Raw genomic sequence first — 11627 nt, forward strand, 5'->3', positions numbered from 1 at the left:
AAAAAAATCAAAATACTGAGAAAATCACCTTTAAAGTTGTCCAAATGAAGTTCTTAACAATGCATATTACTAATCAAAAATTACATTTTGATATATTTACAGTAGGAATTTTTCAAAAAAATCTTCATGGAACATGATCTTTACTTAATTTCCTAATAATTTTTGGCATAAAAGAAAAATCAATAATTTTGACCCATACTATGCATTTTTGGCTATTGCTACAAATATACCCCAGCGACTTAAGACTGGTTTTGTGACTTAAGACAGGGTCACATATATATTAAGTCACATTATCTATATATATACACACACACACACACACACACACACACACACACATATAAAATTATATATATATATATATATATATATATAGATAGATAGATATAGATATAGATATAGATATAGATATAGATATGTGTGTGTGTGTGTGTGTGTGTGTGTGTGTGTGTGTGTGTGTGTGTGTGTGTGTGTGTGTGTGTGTGTGTGTGTGTGTTATTAGAGCTGGGTTTTGACATAAATTTCACAGTCCAATTCAATTCTGATTTACAAGCTTGTGATTAGATTCAATTTCGAATTTAATACGATATGATTTAATTCAATATAAATTATTTTGGATATATTTCCAAATTTTCTTAAGGAAGAAAAAAATCTCTCAACTAATGCTGTAAAATATACATGAGAATTACTATAATACTGAAGATTAAAATTAACTAATTTGTATATAAACGCCTAAATTACACTTTTTATAATAATAAAGTTACAATTACATAATTACATTTCTACTCCAATTCAATTTTTGAAATCCAAACTTTTCAATGGTGGCTGTCACAAAACTTGACGGATTTTTTCAAACATAAAATAAACATTTAAGAACAATATATAATATATAATATGTTATATGGTGCATATACAGTTGAAATCAAAAGTTTACATACACCTTGCAGAATGTGCAAAATGTTAATTATTTGACCAAAATAAGTGGGATCTTACAAAATGAATGTTATTTTTTTTATTAAGTACTGACCCGAATAAGATATTTCCCATTAAAGATGTTTACATACAGTATAGTCCACAAGAAAAAATAATAGTTGAATTTATAAAAATGACCCTGTTCAAAAGTTTACATACCCTTGATTCTTAATACTGTGTTGTTACCTGAATGATCCACAACTGTGTTTTATAGTTGTTCATGAGTCCCTTGTTTGTCCTGAACAATTAAACTGCCTGCTGTTCTTTAGAAAAATCCTTGAGGTCCCACAAATTATTTGGTTTTTCAGCATTTTTGTGTATTTGATTTTGAGCTCCATCTTTTCACACTGAGGGACGACTACCTTCTGCAACAATTACAGAAGGTTCAAATGCTCACTGATGCCTCAGAAGAAAAAACAGCACATTAAGAGCCAGAGGGTGAAAACTTTTGAACAGAATGAAGATGTGTACATTTTCATTATTTTGCCAAAATATCATATGTTTTCATTTAGTACTGCTCTCCAGAAGTTACAGAAGATACTTACACGTTTCCCATAAGACAAAATAAGTTAAATTTACCCTGATTTTCAAATTCAAAAAGTTTTCACCCCCCGGTTCAAAATCATACAGCCATTGTTGGTAAAGGTTCAAATATTTTGCTGCTGAAAATGGTCAATTATTGTCATGTTTTGGGCTGTACTAACCGGTCCGACAGGGAAAAACATTTGGAGTACTTTAGACTGCCAAAAGTTATAACAAATCAAGGAGAAAAGGCGTTTATGGCTGGCCAAACTGAACCAGGATTTCCAGGGCGAGAATCTTGACAACATTCGTGTTTGTTCTTATCATTTCCAGTCAGGTAGGTGAAATATTAGTCTAATATCTTAATAAATACTGCTCGTATGTATCTTTACCACCTATTAACTTTAGTTTGTCAAAATATTGCACCCTTTCCGGCTTACTACGTCCTTCTCTATATGATTTAGCAGCTTCCATTTTTTCCATGGTTTAGACAGCATAAATTAGCAGAAGGAAGTATTCAGTAGTACATTAACCATGCAATCAATGCTGTTGTTTACATCCGAGTATCACTAATATGGCCTCACATCCGGGTAACTGACCAGATCGTGATTTAAGTGCAAATCGTCTATTTATAAGGAAATAAGTAAGTGTATACATAGACATCAACATTTGACTTGTACTGTAAAAGTCAGATTTAATTAGAAAGGATATTGAGAGAGGACTGTGGCTCTTGGCAGGGCTGGAAACCCTGTGCTTAATGCTCCGCTTTGATGGCACATTTTGTAATGAATAATTTACCTGGTTCTAATGACCCTGTAAGCCGACCCGTTCAAGCAGCGCCATCGTTCTGAACGAGGTGATTACAGCAGTGAGCCAATGTGAGACGCCGAGATTAGAGAAAAAATGAGCACGGTTCAGGGGGAGGTTAGCGAGAGCCTAGCGGCAAACAGCTATTGTATCAGGATTCAACCAAGCTAACAAGTTTTCTTGGCAATGGCACTGAACAGGTGTTTCATCTTTGTTTAATGACGATTGAAACACCTTTTATAGAAAAATTAAATTAAACTACAAATGACTGCATGCGATCGCAAGCCAGTTTGTCAATCTGTGCAAGGATGAAATGAAAAAGACGGGCATGTTTGGACATAACAACACTACAGTAACCCAATAAAAACAATCAATTCACAGAGAAATCATCTCTGGGAGCCACAAACTGTCTATGCCAGCTTACGCTTTGACAAATTCACTTTATTTCGTCAAAAACCAAATCAATCAAAAGCCATAACCTGACAGCCAGAGCTTTTATCGTGGCAGATGATGTCTAGTGAATTATCAATACCATCCTTGATTCGCCTGGTGAATCCCATTTACAGTTCATGTTACTGCATACAAAAAGATTCCATCACAAAGAAGTATTGGGACCAAATACGTGACCAAAACACATCCAATGTCCTTTCACTCATTGGCGCCACAATTTATGTGGAGTCACTGACTGAATCACACAGGGAATCTCGACAGCTGCAGGCAGGAGCCCATGTGATAAATCTCTAGCATTAAAATGTCAATTTATGTCAGGACTGATTAACAGTGATTAGCAGCATCATATCACTTCCTTCAAAAACAGATGGTGTGTTTTTACCTTCACCTACAGCTGAATATTGAAAATGTTACATTTTGGAAATGTTATTATAATTATAATGTATAAACTTGACATGTGAATGAATAAGATAGACCATTCGACTGAAGATATTAAAAATTATTAAAGTGCATTTAAGTATTTTCAGTGCATTTACAACATATGGTGCGTTCAAGTCCAACTGGAAAATTAAAAAAAATTACAGAAAGTTTTTTTTTTTTTCAATCTACTTTTACAAAATGCTGAGTAAAAATTGTGCATCAGGTGTGTTGTGGCATTAACTTTTTATTTAATTTATGAAGGTGCTGTAAACTGAATCATTATATATCGTTATTTTCGTATTATTTATGTAGTATTATAGTTTTAATATTTTGATTTAGCTTTTATTTCTATATTTTCAGTTTTCATTTTAATTTTTAATAATTTAGTTGTGCTTTTGTCACTTAGTATTTGTTTTTTTTTAATCACTATTTTGTTTTATTTTATTTCATTTTAGTTTAATTTTTGTAATATTGTTTTGTGCTTTTGTCATTTTATTATTTCTTTTTAATGTCACTATTTTATTTTATTTTGTTTTATTTTAGGTTTTCATTTTTATTTTAGTTTTAATTTTTAGCAATTTTGTTTTGTACTTCTGTCATTTGATTAGTATTAGTTTTTAATGATACTATTTTATTTTATTTTATTTTATATTAACTTGAACTTATTTCAGTTAGTTAACAAGGAAACAAAGGAAAAGTTATATTTATTTAAGTTTTTATTTTATTTTATTTTATTTTAGTTTAGTTTAGTTTTAGGTCTTCATTTTAATACTAGTTTCATTTTTGTTAATTTTGTTTTGTGCTTTTGTCAATTTATTAGTTTCTAATTTTATATTTAATTTTATTTCAGTTTTAGGTTTTCCTTATTTCCAGTTTTTTATTTTAAAGTTTTTATTTAATTTTATTTAATTTTATTTCAGTTTTAGGTTTCCATTTTAATTTATTTAAATTTTTAGTAATCTGGTTGTGTGATTTTCGCATTTTAATTTTAATTTAATTTGAATTTGTAGTAATTTAGTTTTGTGCTTTAGTTTTTTTTATAAGTATTAGGTTTTTTTTTTCAAATCACAATTTATTTTATTTTTATCTTTTTATTTTTTGTTAGTTTATTTCAGTTTTAGGTTTTCTTTATTTCCACTTATTAATTTTAGTGGTCAACGTAAACTTATTTCAGTTAGTTAACATGGCAATTAATTTTCATTTAAGTATTTATTTTAATTTAATTTATTTCAGTTTTAGGTTTTCGTTTTAATTTAATTAAATTTTTTTGTAATTTTGCTGTGTGCTTTTCGCAGTTTTATAGTAAATAAAAGAAAATCATTAATTTCAGTGAATTTACTGTAAATCGAGACAATGAATGATCTTGTAAATTAGATCTTTCCAACATAATTTAAATGCACCATTAGTTTTGTTTTACAGCAAACTTCCAGTTGTTGTAGCTTTCATTTAAAGAAACATTTTTGCACTGCTGTTTCCCACAAATCCTTTTCTACATGCAGAAATTTTTTTTTTTTTTGATGTCCTTCAGAAACTAAAAGGAAAACAAATGTAGGCTGATATTTATGCACCGCATAACCATTTAAATTATTGATGACATTTTAAGGCTCTGAAAAGTAAAGGCTTTCAACAGGAAGATTGAACAAACAATGGCCAATGGACATAGTTTAAATATTTCATGCTAGAATATAAAACGTCTATTACTGTGCAGCGCTGTTAGCCAAACTCGGCGTGTTTCACAGATAGGATCCACTGCCTAAACGTCATTCAAGACGCAAACTCGAATTCTCTAACTACAGACACGAAATAGATATACAGTGGTGTGAAAAAGTGTTTGCCCCCTTAATGATTTTTTTTTTTTTTTGCATGTTTGTCACACTTTAATGTTTCAGATCATCAAAAAATGTAAATATTACATAAACATAACATGCAGTTTTAAAATGAAGGGTTTTTTTATGAAGGGGAAAACATAACCCCCACCAAAACATAACTGTGGTTTATCACACCTGAGTTCAGTTTCTCTAGCTACACCCAGGCCTGATTACTGCCACACCTGTTCGCAATCAAGAAATCACTTAAATAGGACCTGCCTGACAAAGGGAAGTAGACCAAAAGATCCTCAAAAGCTACACATCATGTTGAGATCCAAAGAAATTCAGGAACAAATGAGAAAGAAAGTAATTGAGATCTATCAGTCTGGAAAAGGTTATAAAGCCATTTCTAAAGCTTTGGGACTCCAGCGAACCACAGTGAGAGCCATTATCCACAAATGGCGAAAACATGGAACAGTGATGAACCCTCCCAGGAGTGGCCGGCTGACCAAAATTACCCCAAGAGCGCAGCGTCAACTCATCCAAGAGGTCAAGAAAGATGCCACAACAACATCTAAAGAACTGCAGGTCTCTCTTGCCTCAGTTAAGGTCATTGTTCATGACTCCACCATAAGAGAGACAATGGGCAAAAATGGCCTGCATGGCAGAGTACCAAGACGAAAACCGCTGCTGAGCAAAAAGAACATAAAGGCTCGTCTCAGTTTTGCCAGAACACATCTTGATGACTTTTGGGAGAATACTCTGTGGACTGACAAGACAAAAGTTGAACTTTTTGGAAGGTGTGTGTCCCATTACATCTGGCGTAAAAGTAACACAGCATTTCAGAAAAAGAACATCATACCAACAGTAAAATATGGTGGTGGTAGTGTGACTGTCTGGGGCTGTTTTGCTGCTTCTGGACTTGGAAGACTTGCTGTGATCAATGGAACCATGAATTCTGCTGTCTACCAAAAAATCCTGAAGGACAATGTCCGGCCATCTGTTCATGACTTCAAGATGAAGTGAACTTGGGTTCTGCAGCAGGACAATGATCCAAAACACACCAGCAAATCCACCTCTGAATGGCTGAAGAAAAACAAAATGAAGACTTTGGAGTGGCCTAGTCAAAGTCCTGACCTGAATCCTATTGAGATGCTGTGGCATGACCTTAAAAAGGTGGTTCATGCTTGAAAACCCTCCAATGTTGCTGAATTACTACAATTCTGCCAAGATGAGTGGGCCAAAATTCCTGCACAGCGCTGTAACAGACTCATTGCAAGTTATCGCAAACGCTTGATTGCAGTTGTTGCTGCTAAGGGTGGCCCAACCAGTTATTAAGTTTAGGGGGCAAACACTTTTTCACACAGGGCCATGTGGGTTTGGATTTTGTTTTCCCATCATAATAAAAAACTTCATTCAAAACTGCATGTTGTGTTTACTTTGTGATATCTTTGATTAATATTTCAATTTGTTTGATGATCTGAAACATCAAAGTGTAACAAACATCAGGAAGGGGGGCAACACTTTTTCACACCACTGTAGGTAAAGCGTGTCTCCCCAAAATTAAACTCAGATCCGTAAAATAAACTTCATAATGCAAACGACGACTCAGGTCATGTCTTCCAAGGTATCAGAGTCATAATACAGATCTGCTTCATGCACCCTTTCACATAATAACACTATCCATCACTCCACTTCCCAATAAAAACAAGCTCACACTTCATTTTATGCGTGCACTATTTCAGAGCCGCTTCAATATATGAACAGATCTACTCTACTTAAAGAGGAAATGCCTTATGATTTAATGTGGACAGACTTTTGCACTTTCAATTGGATGAAGATTTGTGAAAGGGCTGCTGTTACTCTGATGAAAAAAGCCAACGATTACGTTTTGAGCACGACCGCTCCATCACCTGTAAAAAAACCATAGCATGGAAGGAGAACTGTGAGAAATTCAGGCTTAAAATCCCACTGAGATAGCGAGTGACAGATACGGCTGAGTAATTCTGCTTCTGTTCTAAAGCAGTGATGAAGAGTTGATGTCTGGCAGAGTTGATGTACAGATGGCTGAAGCCTTCGTGTGTCAGTCCGTCAGTGTGATAGAGGGATGACACGTGTTTGCATTGCTTTCTTTAATGCACACATACAGAAGTGCATCTAGACTTTATTCTGTTGGTATGAGGTGCATGTCAAAGCAAGAAAACTGACTGCATGAGATAATATTCCTTATGAAAATTTAATATGACAGAATCATGGATCAGTGATGGTATCAGCCATAATATCATTGCATATCATCGTCCCAGATCTTTCATATTTTGTGTGTATCTCCAAATATCTCAAAGCAATAGTGGAAAGATTCTATTTTGCATTTTTTAAATATTCTATATATTTTTTGTGGTCAATAATAAATTATATTAATCATATATTGACTTTTTTTTTTTTTTTTTAAAAAGGAATAAGGAATATTACATATATTTGATAACCAAATCATATCTGATTGATTGTACAATCACATGTATAATGGAAAAAATCGGAAAAATACAAAACAGAAGCATTATGGTGATAATAATAATAATTATTATTATTACTGTTGTTACTATAAGCAACAACAGCAATAACAATAATAGAAAATGATGATGAACGTGAACATGTGACTGTAACTGATCAATTCTGGGGTTTTTTTTTTGCAAATCATGTTTTTTTTTTATTGTGTTAAGCAAAAAAATTAAAACGCAAAACAGAAGAATTAATAATAATAATAATAATAATAATAATAAACTGAATAAAAATATATAATATGTGAATATTTAAATAATTGCAGATCATTAATCAATTCAGTAATTAATAAGTTTTTATTATTTTATTTTTGTTTGTTTTTAATATCACAATTTATCATTATTTTATTTTATTTTAGTCAAGTTTAGTTTTAGTTTTTTTTTCCAGTTACTAATTTAAAGTGGTTAAACTTATTTCAGTTAGTTAACAAGGCAGCTCATTTATTTTAGTTAATAAGAGAAAATAAGTAGTAAATAGTAAATAAAAGATTTTATTTTAATTGAATTTAATTTATTATTTTATTCTATTTTATTTTTAGGTTTAAATTATAATTTTTTTTAGTAATTTTTGTGCTTTTGTCATTTTTATTTAAATTTTAGTTTATTTTTTGTAATTTTGTTTGTGCTTTTGCCTTTTTAACATCACTATTTTAATTTATTATTTTATTTTATTGTTTTGCAACTCAGTAATTAATATGTTTTTAGTAGTTTTAGTATTTTTTTTAATAACACTATTTTTTTTTTTTTTTTTTTTACTTATTTTATTTTATTTCCAGTTATTAATTTTAATGGTTCAGCTTATTTCAGGTAGTTAACAAGACAACTAATTTCTGTTTACGTTTTCATCTAATAATTTATTTCAGCTTATTTACATTTTTTTTTAAATTATGTGAATATTTAAATGACTGCAAGTCATTAATTAATTCAGTAAATAATATGTTTTTAGTAGTTTTAGTATTTGTTTTTTAATATCACTATTTGTTTTATTTTAGTTTAGTTTTAGGTTTTCTTTATTTCCAGTTACTAATTTCAGTGGTTCAACTTAAACTTAATTCAGTTAGTTAAAAAGGCAACTAAATTTCCTTTAAGTTTTTATTTTATTTGAATTAATTTTTGTATTTTATTTTATTTATTAAGGTTTTAATTTTTTCCTTTTTAGTAAATTTGTTTGTGCTTTTGCCATTTTATTGGTATTTTTTTAACATCACTTAATTTTATTTCATTTCATTGCTTCTGAATCAACTAGATTTTAGTAGTTTTAGTATTTTTTCACTATTTACTTTATTCAATTTTATTTCCAGTTATTAATTTTAATGGTTCAACTTAATTCAGTTAGTTAACAAGGCAACTCATTTTCATTTAAGTTTTTATTTTATTTTAATTTATTATTTTATTTCGTTTCTAGTAATTTTGTTTGCTTTTGAACATCAATATTTTATTTTATTATTTTGTTCAGTTTTATTTCAGCTTTAGGTTTTCTTTATTTCCAGTTCCTAACTTTAATGGTTTAACTTAAACTTATTTCAGTTAGTTACCAAGGCAACTAATTTCTGTTTAAGTTTTCATCTAATAATTTATTTCAACTTTATTTATTTAAAATATGTGAATATTTAAATGATTGCAGGTCATTAATCAATTCAGTAATTAATAAGTAAATATTTTTTTCTATGAATTTTTGACACACTTTTACAAATGTGTTTAAAAAGTCCATTTGAAAAATGCAAAACAGCATCATTTTTTTTATACAACAATACTAATATAAAATGATGAAGCTTAGAATATTTTATTGACTGTAAATAATCAGTTATGTTTTTTGCAAATCATGTGTAATGAAATATTGTGTTCAAATAAACAAAAGAAAAAATGCTAAACAGAAGCATTAATAATAATAATAATAATAATAATAATAAAAATCTTTCTGTCTGTCTTTCCCAAATGGACTTTTATATGCTGGCCTGCAGAGAGCACAGTTAAGATATCCTAAGGTGTTATCCCATCTTTCTTTCTTTCTTGGGTTCATTTTGCTGACAAGTCCCCACCAATCACAAAACACAAGGCCAGGACAGTGTCAGGAGAGATTTGCAGGATAAAGTCAGCCTCTGTAGTCTCTACGGCAGCTAACGTCACCTGGGGCTAGGATGTTCCCAGAGCTGTAAGCCTGAACCCAGACAAAGATCAACTTCAAAAGCAAAATCTCTATTAAAACCTCACTAGGCTTAAACTAGGCAAGAACTCAAGTCTGTGAAGCTGAAGTTCCCAATGAAAGTTTCAGATTTGACAAGTGTTCAGAGCACAGACACACATACTGAGAACATGCACACGTTACACAAGCCAGCTCCCAATCTGGCCATAAATCTGGGCATTAATATTACAATATGATTTGAGCAAATTAATTATTGATGGAAATATAAATGCTGTCTACAAGCTCAAACTGTTCCACCCTCTTTTTCTTCCGCAGTTTATAGCGAGTCAAGACGGTTTTGCTCGTAACAATGTCACAGCGGGGACTGGAGGACATTACTATGTTTTTCATATGAGAAACTGGGGAGCACATTTATAGAAACATTAACATAATACATCCACCATCTACATTTTCAGCAATCAACCTGTAAGGCATCGTGGGACGATGTCCCATTACCAAGAGCCATTTGCCTACTAACACAAAAAACTGAATTATACCAATAAGATGTTAAAGGTGTTGACAATTATAGCTGTCAAGGTGACCTCTAGAAGTGTGCTTCCAGAAAAAAAGCACTTACACTATGTTGGAACATTTTAGAGAGCCATATCTCTCACAAGCTGATTATTCACTAAAAACTCTCATAGATCAAGTTTTCATGCATTTTAAGTCTTATTTTGACTAACAAAGTGGTTATATGTAAATCAGTTCTGCCCTCCAAAGGCAAAGCGCAGTAACTACACATTTGGTCAAAATTGAGTTAAGGCTTAAAATGGACTTTGTGACAACAGTTTTGTCTTGTGGCAAAGTCTCCTGGTTAAATTGTGTCCCGTTTCAGAGAAACAAGAGTTTTTCAACAGAATTTCAACATGTTTGACTAGCTGCTGTAAAAACTTTAAAGGCATTTTTCTCAGTTTCAGTGTTGGCGTAGTTACTGCACTCTGCCTTTGGAGGGCAGAGTTGTTTACTGACTTTTTAAATTAGCGCATTAACGCCATTATATTGTTTATTCAGACTGATTTGCAAATGCACATGAACACAATCACAGCTGATCATAACCAGTCATATCCAATAATATGGTGATGCTTCTTTAAGAAAAATGAGTGATTTATATAATTTTTAATGTTATATTTTGTAATATTGGCGTTGTTTTATTTTTGTACTACGATTTTTTTTCTCATCCAATATTTTGAGGAGGCACTGCCTTCCTTGTCTCCTTGGAAGAAATGCCCCTGGTTTAGGTATTAATTTTTAAAATATTACTTTATAAAATTAAAAATGTTGTTACCGAGTCACTTACACTACCAGTCAAAAGTTTTTGAACAGTAAGATTTTTTTAATGTTTTTTTTTTAAAGAAAAGCCTCTTCTGCTCACCAAACCTGCATTTATTTGATCCAAAATACAGCAAAAATTTTGAAATATTTTTACTATTTAAAATAACTGCTTTCTATTTGAATATATTTTAAAACGTAATTTATTCCTGTGATCAAAGCTGAATTTTTAGCATCTTTACTCCAGTCACACGATCCGTCAGAAATAATTCTAATATTCTGATTTGCTGTTAAAGAAACATTTATTATCATAAATATTGAAAACAGTTGAGTACATTTTTTTCAGGATTATTTGATGAATAGAAAGATCCAAAGATCAGCATTTATCTGAAATAAAAAGCTTTTGTAACATTCCATTCAAAAATGTAGTCAGTATAATGTTTTTTCAGAAAGAAATGATAGAAATTAATACTTTTATTAAGCAAGGATGCTTTAAATTGATCAAAAGTGACGATGAAGACATTTAAAATGTTACAAATGATTTCTATTTCAGATAAATGCTGTTCTTTCGAACTTTCTGTTCATCAGAGAAACCTGAAAAATTCTACTCCGTTGTTTTCAACATAATAATAATAAATGTTT

This window comes from Garra rufa, chromosome 25, assembly GCF_049309525.1.
Source record: "Garra rufa chromosome 25, GarRuf1.0, whole genome shotgun sequence".
NCBI lineage: Eukaryota > Metazoa > Chordata > Actinopteri > Cypriniformes > Cyprinidae > Garra > Garra rufa.